Source organism: Carassius gibelio, chromosome B18 (genome assembly GCF_023724105.1).
Source record: "Carassius gibelio isolate Cgi1373 ecotype wild population from Czech Republic chromosome B18, carGib1.2-hapl.c, whole genome shotgun sequence".
In the NCBI taxonomy this organism is placed as follows: domain Eukaryota; kingdom Metazoa; phylum Chordata; class Actinopteri; order Cypriniformes; family Cyprinidae; genus Carassius; species Carassius gibelio.
Genome location: NC_068413.1, coordinates 30,445,623 through 30,461,856, shown reverse-complemented (window position 1 = coordinate 30,461,856; position 16,234 = coordinate 30,445,623). Strand labels below are relative to the sequence as shown.

Below are 16,234 nucleotides of genomic sequence, written 5' to 3'. Positions count from 1 at the left end.
ACAATGTAATGATGGCACGATTGCTTGAATTACATGTGAACTGGAGGGCGCCGAAACTCAGCTTGTGCCTCACAGATTTGAGAAATATAGGCTATATATTACAGAAAGCTTGAAATGTCTACTTTTAAATGAAAATATTAAAACCAAAATAAATAGGCTACTCTCTGTTTATGCCATATGAAATGTGCATTTCTCTCTGGCATGGCGAGTCAACTTCATTTTTGCAGCGACACAGAAAACACCAGTTTATTGCTAAACAATTAAATGTCTCCTTGCATATTTTCGAAACAGCAGGCCATTCTGGGTTGAGCGAGACCCCACGGAATGAGCGAGCGGAGCGGAATATATGGAGAAACGCAAATAGACATAGCCAGACTAGACTATTTTAGAACAAATTATGAGCTTATTGACATTTTTTTCTGGACAAAATTAGAATATATTAAGGATTTTTTTTCCTTTTGCCTAGTTCCTACGTCTATGGCCCAATGACGCTATGATGAGCATGTACTACTTTTAAAAAATGCGGGTCAGGTACAATATTTTATTGTCCATTTTTGTGGTCCGAGTTGCGGGCAGGTTAGTTGAATGCAGGGGCGTGTCTAGAGCATTTTCAGTGGGGGGGCCATGCTGGGGCACTGCCTCCAAATGGGGTGGCCACCAGTGACCAAAAATAATAAAAAAAAAAGCTAAATTCTACAGTATATTACGCAAATCCTATTGATTTTATTATTTATTAACTTGAATAGTTACTTGTAAACAAATGCAGTAATAAAGCACATTTTTTATTAATGTAGTTTTTAGTCATCCCTGTATGTATTAAATTTGAGAATAAATAATTTATTTTTTCTTTGAAAGAAACTCCCTATATCTTTACTTCTTCACTGCCTTCCCTGCCTTCAAAAGAAACACTTATGTGTCTGTTATTCTCAATCTCAAAAAAAAATTTTTTAATTGTGAATGAAATGCACAGAATGCATCCACGTAATTTCACGTGTAAATGACTAAGTTAGGTCTGACAATTTAACTGACTAACTGACTGACTGACTCTCATGCATTAACAAGTATTATTATGGAACATTCTGTGCATATTGTTATTTGGTGCAATCTTGCTATGTAGTCACTGTCACAAAATAAACGGATACAAAATATGCAAATCACCATGACTGTTTATTGTTTGATGTTGGCCAGCGTATTTTACTTTTATTGCGTTTTATTAAACGTTGACTGAACATTGGATTGAAATCAACCACGACCAACGAGCAGAGCAGAGCCTGACGGGGTTGATCTGAGAAAACCATACAAACATATTAAAACATACATAAAGGTTACCTACCAGCTCTTTGTTTTATGTTTATGTATATATTAGACCAATTTGTCAAGTCTGCCTAGGAAAAACATTTATTATACCAGCAAACTCAAAATTGGATTAAAAAATAAACTAGGCTATAAATACTTGGATTATTATATTATTATATAGCCTAGTGTTTATTTACTGATAGACAGTCAAAAAGACAAATTAATCAATATTTTATTTATAACAAGGTTTTATTTATTCATAAAATAATAACACCACAGATCCAGAAGAAACAGTAACAAAAACAGTGACAAATGTCAGAAATGTCAGAAATAGCGCATGGATCTGTCATGTGATTAAGGAATGATTTGAAGCTGAAGACTTGTCAGACAAGAGGTGAGTTAATCACAGACTGAAGACCCAGGTAAATAATTAATTAATCTTTTCTGTATCTTTATAGCATTTTAGTTTTGTATTGTTTGTAGTGTGATCAACGTTTGCTTAAGTAACGTTACTAGATGTGTTGGGGAAGAAACACGTAACATTTTAATTACATTTTGCTAAAATGAACGAAATTACTCAAAAAAAGATTCGTTCATTTTGCTGAACGTGACTCAAAAGTCAGGGTCAGTATAATGATCCAAACTTCCCATCATTAGTGTCTCTAGGTGCGTTCCATTCGACAGGGTCCCTACGCAGTGTTCACTGCTCCCTACTCCCTGAGCACGGTATATCAGTTGAAGTGGACTTCACTGGCAATAACTGCTCATTTGGTACGCCCTGCAAACGTCATCAAAGAAAGTCACCAATGGGGTCGCACAGATTATGATATAAATATATAAGACTACATTCATATTTTAATTTTTATTTACAATCACATTTAAAATATGTACACTATACAATAAAAAAATCATTGAGTACTATATAATGAAAAACGTATGTTTATTATACACTTTAATTGACAATTGCTGCTATTACTTCACTATTAACAGAATTGAAGCCCTGCTGTCATGCAGATTTGAAAATAAACTTTTATTTGGTTAACTGTATAGCCTAAATGTGTTTTTAATAAATGGTCATATAATTGCATAGCGGTCTCGTGCGCCTTCTTCCCGCGCACAGCCGTATAGTAAACACTGAGGTAAATAAAGTAAAACAAAGAAAAATGGCAGAGCCTCGTCTGCTTCTAGTCACTTTTATTATTATACCTTTTTACAATCCGTAATGAATATGAATGAAGTCAGCGAAGACGGCCGTTCTGACTGGTAATGACGTGCTTCGCGCAATGACAGTTGGGGGATAATCGCTCTCCACTTCCTGTGAAGTGATGTATCGATGTTCCCTTATTCCCTGTGCCGTGCGTAGTGCCCTTCGAACTGAACATCGCTCCCTTCCGATTGGAATCTCACTTAAGATGGCGGAATACCCTGTGAAGTCCACTTCGCAGTACACTTACGGTCGAACGGAACGCACCTTCTGTCGACGCTGCACTTCTTTGAATCGCTGACTTCAGTAGATTCTATAAAATGATTGGCCATAGAATGAACCAATCACAAGACATCTTATAGGGGGGGCACCTGGGGTGGCCAATCGAATTTCAGGGGGGGCACCGCCACCACGTAGACCCGCCCCTGGTTGAATGCAGAAGAGCTGAAGGCCACTATCAGGGATTAAAACTGGATTAAAAAAGGATTAAACTGGTCCCTCTTTTTTGGCGTGTTATATAGTCAGCATAGACTATCTCAGTTTTGTATAACTAGCATGAACACATACACACACAATGCTGATCATATTTTTATTTTATGAGAAATATGCATTCAGAAATGCAAGCTGCCTTACTTTCGAGGGGCTGATGATCATTACAATGATTCCAAATTCGGCTGTGCTTCCGACTCATTTTCCTGCTTTTGTTTTGTTTTCAAAAGCTGTTGTGTTTTTCCTCTCCTCTCCTCTGAGTTTGACACTGTGTGTGGTGTGTGTGTGTGTGTGTGTGTGTGTGTGTGTGATGACTCGGCCCCTCCCTCATGCCGTATAATTGGTTGAAACCTCGTGTATGATTGACAGGAACAGAATGTGAGGCTGATCAGACAGTTGAAATATATATTTTTTGTTCTTTGAATTAGTCAATTATTTTAAATAAAATAAAATGCATCCATTATTTCATTATTACATAATGATTTAATTTCTATAGGCAATATATATATTTTTTTTTAAATGGAGTCGGCTCTTCAGATATGCGAGCCAGCTCCCGTCGTTCACCTACAAGAGCCGGCTCTTAGAGTCGGCTTTCGCGAACGACCCATCACTACAGAGCAACCTGGGCTCTCATAACAACTGAGCATTGCCACAGACAGACCGACTCCATGCCACGCCGCATTGCTGCAAAAATGCAGGCAAAAGGAGCCCCAACTAAGTACTGAGTGCTTTACATGCTCATAATTTTCATGTTCATACTTTTCATTTGGCCAAGATTTCTAAAAATCCTTTCTTTGTATTGGTTTTAAGTAATATTCTAATTTTCTGAGATACTGAATTTGGGATTTTCCTTAGTTGTCAGTTATAATAATCAAAATTAAAAGAAATAAACATTTGAAATATATCAGTCTGTGTGTAATGAATGAATATAATATACAAGTTTCACTTTTTGAATGGAATTACTGAAATAAATCAACTTTTTGATGATATTTTAATTATATTACCAGCACCTGTGTGTGTGTATAGCCTATATATATATATATATATATATATATATATATATATATATATATATATATATATATATATATATATATATATATATATATATATATATATAACCGACTGGTTGAGGCCAGCCTAACGGACAGCGGCACTGAACCGAGCTCTCTTCTGCGAAGTTCTCCTCAAAGTCCCCCCTGCACCAGAACGAACAAATACAAATCGCAGTTTAAAACAAACAACAAGATGTGAAAGAGCTCGATTCAGTACTCGCTGTGTTCTGGTGTTCAGGGCTACACATAGAAAGGCGCCTCGAGACGCTAAACATAAGCGTTTTCAAGTGTTTTGATCAAAACACTTGAACAACGAATTTGCTTATTTTTGCTCTAGTGCCAACAAATACATACGAAATATGTCAAAATATCCACCTTGGAAATTATGCTCGAAAAAACTGTCAGTTATTTCTTAACTGAAAGTAAACAGTTGAGGAAAAAAATGGGATGTGTATATTATATTGGATGCGTTCATCGTCTCTTAAAGTGACCATGCCTAATTTAGCTACTGGCTGCTGTAATGTTAATCCAAGAAAATGAAAATCACTCACTGCTCTTGACGACTTTGTAGTTTTAACAGTCAAACCAAAAATTATTCAGACACCAGATTTATTTTTTGATATATATAGCAAAACTGTAATAATGTGAGAAATGTTGAAGGTGTCTAAATAAATGTAGGTTTCATTGTACATTTCATTTTTATATTGAAGACTATCCAGTGCTTTTTTACATTTATTTCGTTTCTGTACCTTGACACCTACAAACTTGAAAAAACCTTAAACATTGTGTAAATAGCACAAATAAATAAAAATAAACAAACATACAAATTAGACAATTTCAAACAGGGCCCACTGGTACAACCTTCACCGGGTCCCCGCTTGTGCAATGTGGAATTAGTTTACAGCTTTTTCAAGCAGTTTGTGATGCATTTTGGAAACAGGAGATGTAAATTTCTAATGCACCATCTAGCTTGATAAACCCCTTCTCAAAGACTTACTGTTTGTCAATTTTATTTGGGTAACACACATATTCTGAATGCCGTCGGCAGAATTCGAATGAGCCATTTTAATCTAGATTAATTAATCTAGATTAAAAAAAAATTATCTATGCCCACCTCTAATATATATATATATATATATATATATATATATTTATATATATATATATATATATATATATATATATATTAGAGGTGGGCATAGATATTTTTTTTTAATCTAGATTAATACCCATATTTGTTAGATACATTAGTTTTGTGTGTGTGTGTGTGTGTGTGTGTGTGTGTGTATATATATATATATATATATATATACACACACACACACACACACACACACACACACAAAACTAATGTATCTAACTAATATGGGTATTATATTTTACTGGCATATCAGTTATGTTTATAAATCATAAAACACTATTATGACAAGGTAATGTTTAATTTACTATATTATATAGGGTAAACATTTCGATATTTGAGCTCAGATTATAAATAGAAAAAAATATGTATTATCATACTTGACGTCTTAACCAATTGATGTGTTTATTACTACATACCTCCTGTAATTTCAAGTCAATCAGATCATTGCACATGGAGATTATGGGTCTTCATGTGTTCACACTGCCTGGCAGCCATTTTGAAAGCTGTCTGAGAACTTTCACAAAAAGAGGAGCCCCTTAAATGTGCCTTTTTTAGATGTTTAAGCCTTTATTTTGGGTAAGTTTCACTACTTTCTGTAAAATTAAGATATTAATGTTTAGACTTTTGCATATTCTAAGTTTATAACCTGGAACTTGAATGTGGGAAATAATTACAATTAGATCCAAAAGATAGAAAGATAGTTTTATCAAATAGCGCAGATGCTAGAGAACATAGTTAGCTGACTAACTGTATAAGATTGTGTGCTATGCTACTATATTACTTCACAGGAATTACTGGATTGTACTTTTACATCCATAATATTATAAATTGGCATTTTATTGATGTTTAAAATAAAGTGTAAAATAAAGTGTGACGAACTATAATTTCATAGACACAGTTAATAATAGTTTTCATAATAAAATCTGTATGAACTTTTTGCCTGATGCCGTTTTGCCTGATTGTAGTATTGTTTTTTTTTTTTTTTTTTTTTGATTGACTGTGTACCTTCAAAAAATATATATTTTTCAATTATTCTTTAAAAAGGTTGTTTAAAATAAACAAGAATTTTTAATAAAACATGATGTGAGCTTAATGGGAACAGGGGTGTGCTTAATAGGGTACGAAAATGTACCCATTCAGCACAGCCAGACTTTTTGCATTTAATGATGTATATCTTAAATGAAATGCTTTTGTCATGTAAAATAAAATTACTAGGGCCGGGACAGTAGTAGATATACTGCACCTTCTGTCATGATGATTTATGACTTTGACCTTTGACCTTTGACAGGTTGAACTTCCGGTAACCTTATGATGGATGGGCGGGACAAATGAGTTCAAGGGTTAACCTATGACCTTTCCACGCATCGATCATGTGGTTTTGACAGAAAGTTTTACCCTATTGACCTAATTAGTTCTAAATCATGGTTTTGACGGCTAGTTTAAACGGAACATGAAAGACTCCTCACGCATCGATCATGCGCTTTTGACAGAAGCTGTTTGAACTCTGTGTCAGTTAGTTTGTTTGAAGTTTGTGCCAGATAGCTTGTTTGAAGTTTGTGTCAGTTAGCTTGTTTGAAGTTTGTGTCAATTAGCTTGTTTGAAGTTTGTGCCAGTTGTTTGAACTTTGTGTCAGTTAGCTTGTTTGAACTTTATCCCAGTTATACGGTTACGTGTGTGTGTGTGTGTGTGTGTGTGTGTGGTTATACGGCTTCTCCCCCCCTCCCATTACATTTATGAGCGGTGTATAAATGGGATCGGTGTGTTCTACATTTTTATATATATATATATACATATATATATATATATATATATATATATATATATATATATATATATATATATATATATATATATAAAACATGATATAATTTATATTATCTAAAAAAACAATTAAAGGTTGAAAACACATTTTAATTATTTCACATTTATATATATAAAACATTATATAATTTATATAATCTAAAACACATTTTAATTATTTCACATTTATATATATATATATATATATATATATATATATATATATATATATATATATATATATATATAAAACATTATATAGTTTATATAATATACATAATCTAAAAACAATTTAACTAAGGTTGAAAAAACATTCCGTTCTTTTAAAAAAGGTTATAAATTAAACTGTATAAAAAAATATACTGAAACCGACTGTTTCAGATAAAACAAGATCTTTTTTTCCTTTTTTTTTTTTTTTTTTTTTTTAGAGAGCAGAAAAAGAGATGTTTTCACACACCTTTGATCCGGACCCTCTGTGTCCCCACTGTCTGCGTTTGCACGCCACAGTGCACACTCGTCGGAATTTACTAACCAATCATAATATCTTCAAAGCCATTTTTTAATTAAAACCAAACGTATCTCACGCGGGAGTACCATGATTTTGACAGTTTTCTGATGGTTCACCTATGAATTACGTTTGGTGCGTGGCTAGCATCTCTTGGACCCCTCTCTCTCTCTCTCTCTCTCTCTCTCTCCCTCTGATGACTGTGTACACACATTCGTCTCCAAGTCTTATTTTCTTATTTTAATGTATATAAAACAAAACATTTACAATAGTTTTAGTCATCACTAAAAATATATATTTTACCAGGATCGGGGAAAAAATATATAATTGATCAAAGCCTGTTATGCTATTTTTTACAGTCTATGGCGACTTTAAAACCATATTTCATGTCATCCTGTAATTTTCTTCATGTTAAGCAGGTTACGCAGGCACCTGCTGATAGAGATATAAAAATAAAAATAAAAACTATTCATTGATCAAAGCCTGTTATGCTATTTTTACAGTCTATCGCGTCTTTATGGCGTATTAATATTTCATGTTAAGCAGATTACGCAGTCATCTGCTGATAGAGATATTTTAACAGTATAAAGTATGTGTTACTTGACTTAATATCACGAATGAAAAATGAAAAAATACTTTTATTTTGAAAATATGACGACATCCTGTGATGCGTGCTTAGCTTTCCCTGCTACAATGCTATGTATAGAATTTCAGAAAACAAAAAACAAAAAAACAATTCTGCTCCGTTAAATCGACGTTTTGCCATCGCGTTATCCGTTTGTCATCTATGAACACCACATTGCGGGCGTGTATGCGCTCCCGGTCAGTAATGCACGGGTCTACCGGTCTTAGTGAAACGGCTTCCTCCGGTGGAATTCATACGCAAGGCATAATACTGATTATTGTATCAGCCCTAAACCCTTCCAACGCAGTAAACGGAACTATAACTGATCTTTTTCAAAAAGCGGTTTAATTTTTTTTATTTTAACCGTACAGCTACATTACCACCATACAATAAAATGCTGCATGCACGTACACTTTTAAGCGATCTGAATTATGACTAGCCTATAAACTTCATCATAAGCCACATGTACCTTGTTATATCACTATAATATCCACGGCGCTATACAAATTTGTATTTTGATAAACCATATAAACAAGCGGACATACGCGTGGACATATCAAGTTAAAAAGAGACTTATCTCTATTTTAAACAATATTAAATTATATATGACGGCATGTTACTAAACCGGAACATACATTTTAAACGTGTTTATCAAACTTGTAAAACACATCGCAGTAACAGATATGTTACTAAACCAAAGCAAATCATTTATCATTCATTTTTTTAATCATGTATTCAACCAATAAGTATACAAACAAGTTTTAAACATATTTTAAACAAAAACTAATCATAAACGCAGCCTTCTCAAAATTACAGACATGTAAAATCATGCTGATCACATATTATGGATATTCAGACTTTTAGCCATTAATAAGTTTTAGGATAATGAAAAACACGACGTCTGAGGGATGCCAAAATATCTCCAGTCCCCCCAAAACCCACTCAGACTCCAGGGGTTAAAGAATATGGAAATAAATAATTATATAATGAAATCATCATCCTAAAGCAATTCATTAAACAAAAAAAGTATTCAACATTTAAGTTAATCAAACTTATAAAACACACCATACTCTTCTTTTTTTAAAAAGATAACTTATTTTAAATGTGATAGCATAGTATATACAATAAACATTTCTGATGATACATATAAAAATTTATCCCTTACAGTTTTAGACCGGTGAGAGATGTCCAAACATGAATGAAATATCCCCAAAATAAAATAATACGACTTAAAAAATAAAATAAAAATGATTAAATCATAAACAGAATCTCACAGGTCCTCGTAGTGAAATGTATGTGAGACCTGAGGGGCTGCTTCACACACACCCCGCGCAGGCGAGGGTGGAGTTCCAGACCGCATGTTCTAAGTCAATGGTGTACATTATTTCAAAGCTAACATTAATGTAATGTTTTTTAATAATCAGTACCCCCAGTACATCTGATGTCCGTTGATTCTTAATTCAACAAAATGATGATATATATTACCTAAAATATTTTATATTTTTATATAATATTATATAATAAATAATTATTTATATCATATTATATCATATCATATATATGATTATATTATATTAAATGCGTCATGCATTAATCACTTTAGATTCTTTAAAGTTCTTATTTTTAGCACCATCTTCAAAGTTTTCATACCATCTCTCTCTCTCTCTCCCTCACACCCACACACCCACACACACACACACACACTCTATCTCCCTCTCTCCCTCACACACACACACACACACACACACACACACTCTCTCTCTCTCTCTCTCTCTCTCTCTCTCTCTCTCTCTCTCTCTCTCTCTCTCTCCTCTCTCTCTCTCTCTCTCTCTCTCTCACACACACACACACACACACACACACAATATGAAACATGATGCCAAAGTCTTTCTGTATGTTTTAAAAATAAAAAATAAAAAATATTGATTTAGCTTTAAATCTATACTTAGGAGCTCGTTTGTTTGTCACAGTATAGACTGTGAAGTTTATATGAAGTTGTTTTATCTTTTAGAAGAAAGACCCTCGATGGTATTCAATCATTAAAGATGGTTCAGGAAAGACCCACGCGTCCTAGAGATGTAATTTATGTGCGTTGCTACGGTCGTAAACCTTTCACATATCCACGGTACTTTCAGACACAGAGCAGGAAAGACATTTGCAGGCCCTCTGCTTAGCCGTGCCAAAATACTTCCATTTAAAAGCAAAAATATTAAAATGACCGTCTGTACATCTAACAGGCTGTAGTTCTATTTTATATGTTTTGTATTAAAAGTACTTACTTTTGTATTTAAATCCTTATTTAAAACAATATATTTAACCGACAGTATCCCCCCAACGTGTGTTTTCCATCAGTTGTTTGCCCTTCAGCCTTATTACGTAGTGCTTTTAATTTAGCCTACTGTAAGATCCCTTTACAATAGTGTAATGAAAGTTAACTTTTCTTAAAGTTTATAGTTGTATTTTACTGTATCCCCATCCTTCTATCCTGTAGATTGTATGCGTACTGTAAAATAACAAATATGCATCTTGCTTAAAGTCACTAAAATAATTACACCCACAATTTGAAACGTGTTTAAACACATTGTGTGTCACTAAAGCAAGGCACACCGTCTATCGTCTTATTTTTTTAAATAACCGATGACCATCATCGTCTCTTCATATAATTTATCCACCCGAGTGCTTTTCTCACACGAGTAGAAAACTCTTTCTCTTTTGGATGTGTTTGGCAGAAACATAATTTCTACATCAGAAATTTTTTTTAAATGTACGCTGAACTTTTCTCATTCTACAGAAATACTATTTGCAAATTATTTACCCGGCCTATAACACTCGGTGTAAATGTTCTTACCTAGAACAGAAAACATACACTTTGACTGTTTTGTAGATGCCAACAGATCATGACAAGGGTGTTTCACTAAGAATCACAATTCAGTTTTGTAAATCACATTTTTCTTACACCTCGAGATTTAGCCCTATCAAGATTTCGGAGGTCCGTTCACAATTTGTTTGTTGGATCCTAGGTTTTTATGCGATCTTTGTGCGGCGTCATCGTAATAGGAATAAATGAAAATTAAGAAATTAAGTTACAGTTTTTCTCTTCGAGATATTTCTTTTAGCTCAAATTTGTGTCTGTCCAAAAGTGTGATCGCATGAAGCATCGAAGCAAAAATGAAGTCTAGCTGTTTTACACTTAAAACTATTACAACCTAAACAAATCAAACGGTACACTTGTTTAAGTTTGAGCGCGTTAAAGTTTCCACACTCTTGTGAGATACATTTTATCCATAACCTTTTGTGTATTCGAGCGACCAAACCAGAGAGTATAGCAAGAAAACTGTTGACTTGTTAACTGTTGATTTGTAAATGATATTTTTATTACTCCATTAGATTTAGTCATCGTCTTCGGATAGCCGATGACGCAAATCACATTTTGTTTTAAGACTTCTGTAAGTTCATGCTAACTTTCGCGTGGGAAAGAGAGCGGGGTGAGCATATTCTATTCATTTAAGAAAAAAATATTAAACATTTCCCCCGAACATTTTTTTTTCTATTATTTTGACAAAACACGACACGACGACATTAAAGAATGTTATCAGTTCCTACGGCCATCTTCTTCGATTCAAATAAATCAACATCTCTTGTGTACGTGTGTATGTGCTAAACATCTTTGCTTCTCCACTTCTCCAGATTTGTTAGATGGGCTACCGTTGTAATACAAACACATTTGAGAACTACGACGTTCTCACTTTTGTAACGGTTATAGAAAAATGCCGTACACACTTTTGCATTTCATAATTCAGTGATTTTAGCTGTAATGAGCACATAAGACAAAAATTGTCAACGTGTGACTCGTAAACATGTATCATTTTATTTATTCATTTATTTTTACCAGAGATAGTCGACACGTTGTTTTGCAGTTTTCGCAGACTGCGGTCAAACATATGCTGCCTGTTCATAGAAATTTTACAGCATGACAATATCGCCCCTACATCTAGAGCTCTTGTTCATATAGCCGATGACCGTATTCAGATTGTTTCAGCATTTGCCGCTTGACATTAAAGAGTAGGCCTATGCGTACTCCCCTTTGGTCGTAAGCATTATCATCTACCGTGCGCTGAGATTTTTCTGCTTTGTCCACTGTTGACGGATTTGCTAGAGGGACTATGTCGCCTTGTTGTAACGTGATTACGTTTAAGATCCATAAGATTGCACTACATTCACCTGAAAAGGTTATAGATATAGTCTTTTATACAGGAAATGTGTATCAGAATAACAATTACCTAATAGTGAAATCCACTCTTCTAAACTATTGTGAAACTTTTAATGTTGATCTGGCCCACCAGCCGTGTATCTTTTTCATTGTTTTTTAGATAAAGACTGTTCTCAGAGTTTAGTCAAACAGACAAAAACATGAACAAAATAGAGTACAAGATGATTAAATGATTGTCAAGAGAGTGTTTAAACTGAGATTGTGATACACTTTAGAGCTTCTTCTGGTCTACCTGTGTCACAAAGACAAATAATAGCCACTACCTCGACTTTTAAAATGAGCCTTACCATCTTCTGTTATGACTCTTATACTTAATACAAACCCATCTACTACACTAAAGTTAGACATTAAAAGTCATGGATGTCATGGATGTGGTATTTTCATCGTATGCGTCTCTAAACAGTACTTCAATAAATAAACCGCTGTTGATAAGTCGTTCATTTAAGTGAGAGGCGGGATGATTTTGACCGTTTTAGTCATTGATCGTGCTTAAGGTCTGATCCGGAAAACGCGCTACAACTGTAACTGCGCTGTCACGTCTAAATAACCCGCTCTTCTTTAAGAAAACCGCGAGGCGAGCAGTTTCTGACATCTATTAATTCACTTCATTTTTTTCACCACCGCAAATGTTTTGTTTAGCATACATGTTAGTTTTAGTCAGTTACATAGGCGTCACGCATGAAGTTTATAGTTATTTTAAATAATTATGATAGAGTTACAGGTTTAGGTTAGTGGGGTGCCTGTAAGCGGTGACAACTTCGAGCATCGGAGACGACGGTGCTACTCAAACAGCCCATATCTTTATCTTTTAACAAAAACTATCGTATTACGCGTTACTAAGACAAAATCTGTAACAGCGTTCATTAATATGTTGAAATGAAAATAAACATACAAAACATTATAATGACCGTATAGCCTAACACCGCATTGACAAATGTTTGTTCTAACGCTTTCGCCCAAAAATTGCTAAATTTCTTAACGGACGCTAGAGCGAACTGTAAACCGCACAGTTTCTCATCGCATTACGCTAAGAAACTGCACATGGTTAAAGCTATTACACCATAAACTGTCTAAAGTTGTTAATGTACAAGTACAGTAAACAATTTCTACAAAAAATATCATTGCACTACTGTTTTTGCATATAATACATCGTTCAACAATACTTTTGCACACTCATTCGACTGTATTTATTACCGCCGTTCTCGCGTTCCTGCTGTTCATAATGTATATATAATCCTTCATTGCTCCGTTCATAATGTACATACGATCCCTACATTGCATTCATATTTATATTCTGTATATACTCTGATCAATATCGTATATAGCAACTACACTGTATATTCTGTATAGCTTTACTTACTCTGCACTTTTATGTATATAAAACACTATATTCTTGCACTTCTGGTGAGATGCTAACTGCATTTTATTAGCTCTGCACTTGTACTCTGCATAATGACAATAAAGTTGAATCTAATCTAATCTAAACAAGTACAATCGTACGCTTCCAGGACTTTGCTCATTCTTTCTGTTTCAGTTTGTTTAAACGACTTTCGCATTCTTATCTTATTTTCACCAACTAAGCGTAATTCCTAGGCCTCGCGGATTGTTTTCTAGTTTTGGCCTTCAACCTCTTTGTTCATACGTCGCGATATCTCTGTGAATTTGCTCGATTTCATAAAATATCTTTTACGTTATATCATTATACTATCCTAGTTTATATCAGATACAAGTTTGTTTCTTCATATTTCTCGCAAGTCAAACCCCTAACCACGGCCCTTCACCCTCCTCCGCTTTTTGAGCGCAACGCCTCCAACCCATTTTTTTTTGGTCGAATGTACAGAAGATCCACCGCTACTTCCTTGTGACTACTGCTAGTCTTTATCCCCTGTGAGCGGCTGACCTCATAAACTCTGCAGTTATCGCAGGTTTTCTTATGATCTGCGAACAAGGGTTTTACAGCGCGGTCGATGGAGCTACTGCAACATCTTTTCGATCAAAACATCATCTACCTGGACTGACAGAATCGGCTTTGTCTGAAACTGGGGCACTCTCTAATTTTTCAAATAATAAGACTTCGACGGATCTGAACCATTTTTAAAAAAAAAACACTGGATCGTTGTGGATTTTAAAAAACACTAGATCATCGTGGATTTTAAAAACGCTCGGTTTATGTCTTGGAACAAATTCTGAAAAGGATGTCTGCCACTACCAGCGCTGCTGCGGATGATCGAGTGGAGTGCGGCTGTGCCGAAGGAAAGATGTGTCCTGTAAAAGCCAACATAGACTCTATGTTTAAACAATGTTACAGAGAGCAAATGATTGATAAGATGCGTAAAATCATAGACGATGCGTCTGATCCGAATCTTGATTGTATGACGGATTCCAAGCGAGTAACAAATCTCAAGAAAGAAATGGACGTTGTAAGAAGACTGAAAATTAATCCGTGGCCCGATTTGACGAGCTTGTATATGACCAGCAAGGCGCCGATTTGTGTAACGACCAGAAAAATTCTGTATGTGACGGCCGAATGTAGCGGCGAGATGTACATTAACGAGACTCTCAGTCTGTGTACGTGCATAACGGATTTGTGTGTGATGTTAGTCGCTAAACATTATGGTTTCGCCATACATGAAATCATTGAAACCGTCGTCAATTTCATAGTAGAACAAAACTTGAGGGCCTGCCGAGATTTTCTTTTCTGGCTAGATAACTTGTGATGTCATGTCATCCCTATTGTTTGTAATAACAATTTGATCACTTTCTTCATTACTTCAATGTAAATTCAACACTGTTTTGTTGAAATAAAAGTTTGAATCCTTTCACCGGATATTCTTTCTCAGAGTTCATATTTTGGATTTTAATGATTTAGCACATTACAATGAGTATACTGTCGCGGATACTCTAACGGGGGTAGATGTAAGAGAAATATGAAGAAACAAACTTGTATCTGATATAAACTAGGATAGTATAATGATATAACGTAAAAGATATTTTATGAAATCGAGCAAATTCACAGAGATATCACGACGTATGAACAAAGAGGTTGAAGGCCAAAACTAGAAAACAATCCGCGAGGCCTAGGAATTACGCTTAGTTGGTGAAAATAAGATAAGAATGCGAAAGTCTTTAAACAAATTGAAACAGAAAGAATGAGCAAAGTCCTGGAAGCGTACGATTGTACTTGTTTAGATTAGATTAGATTCAACTTTATTGTCATTATGCAGAGTACAAGTACAGAGCTAATAAAATGCAGTTAGCATCTCACCAGAAGTGCAAGAATATAGTGTTTTATATACATAAAAGTGCAGAGTAAGTAAAGCTATACAGAATATACATTGTAGTTGCTATATACGATATTGATCAGAGTATATACAGAATATAAATATGAATGCAATGTAGGGATCGTATGTACATGATGAACAGAGCAATGAAGGATTATATATACATTATGAACAGCAGGAACGTGAGAACGGCGGTAATAAATAAAGTCGAATGAGTGTGCAAAAGTATTGTTGAACGATGTATTATATGCAAAAACAGTAGTGCAATGATATTTTTTTGTAGAAATAGTTTACTGTGCTTGTACATTAACAACTTTAGACAGTTTATGGTGTAATAGCTTTAACCATGTGCAGTTTCTAAGTGTAATGCGATGAGAAAGTGTGTGGTTTACAGTTCGCTCTAGCGTCCGTTAAGAAATTTAGCAATTTTTGGGCGAAAGCGTTAGAACAAACATTTGTCAATGCGGTGTTAGGCTATACGGTCATTATAAAGTTTTGTATGTTTATTTTCATTTCAACATATTAATGAACGCTGTTACAGATTTTGTCTTAGTAACGCATAATACGA

The 16,234-nt window shown here is 34.5% G+C and overlaps 1 protein-coding gene and 1 long non-coding RNA gene across 2 annotated transcripts in view; both read right to left on the bottom strand.

Moving 5' to 3' along the window:
* The window catches only part of LOC127977509 (genetic suppressor element 1-like), a 97,385-nt gene that overhangs the window by 35,582 nt on the left and 45,569 nt on the right, over positions 1-16,234 (bottom strand). The gene's annotated exons all lie outside the window — the stretch shown is intronic.
* On the bottom strand, positions 1,511-4,000 carry LOC127977468 (uncharacterized). The gene is made up of 2 exons (XR_008158244.1): positions 2,503-4,000; positions 1,511-2,074 (listed from the first exon to the last, which is right to left on the bottom strand). It is a non-coding gene; the product is annotated as an uncharacterized LOC127977468 (long non-coding RNA).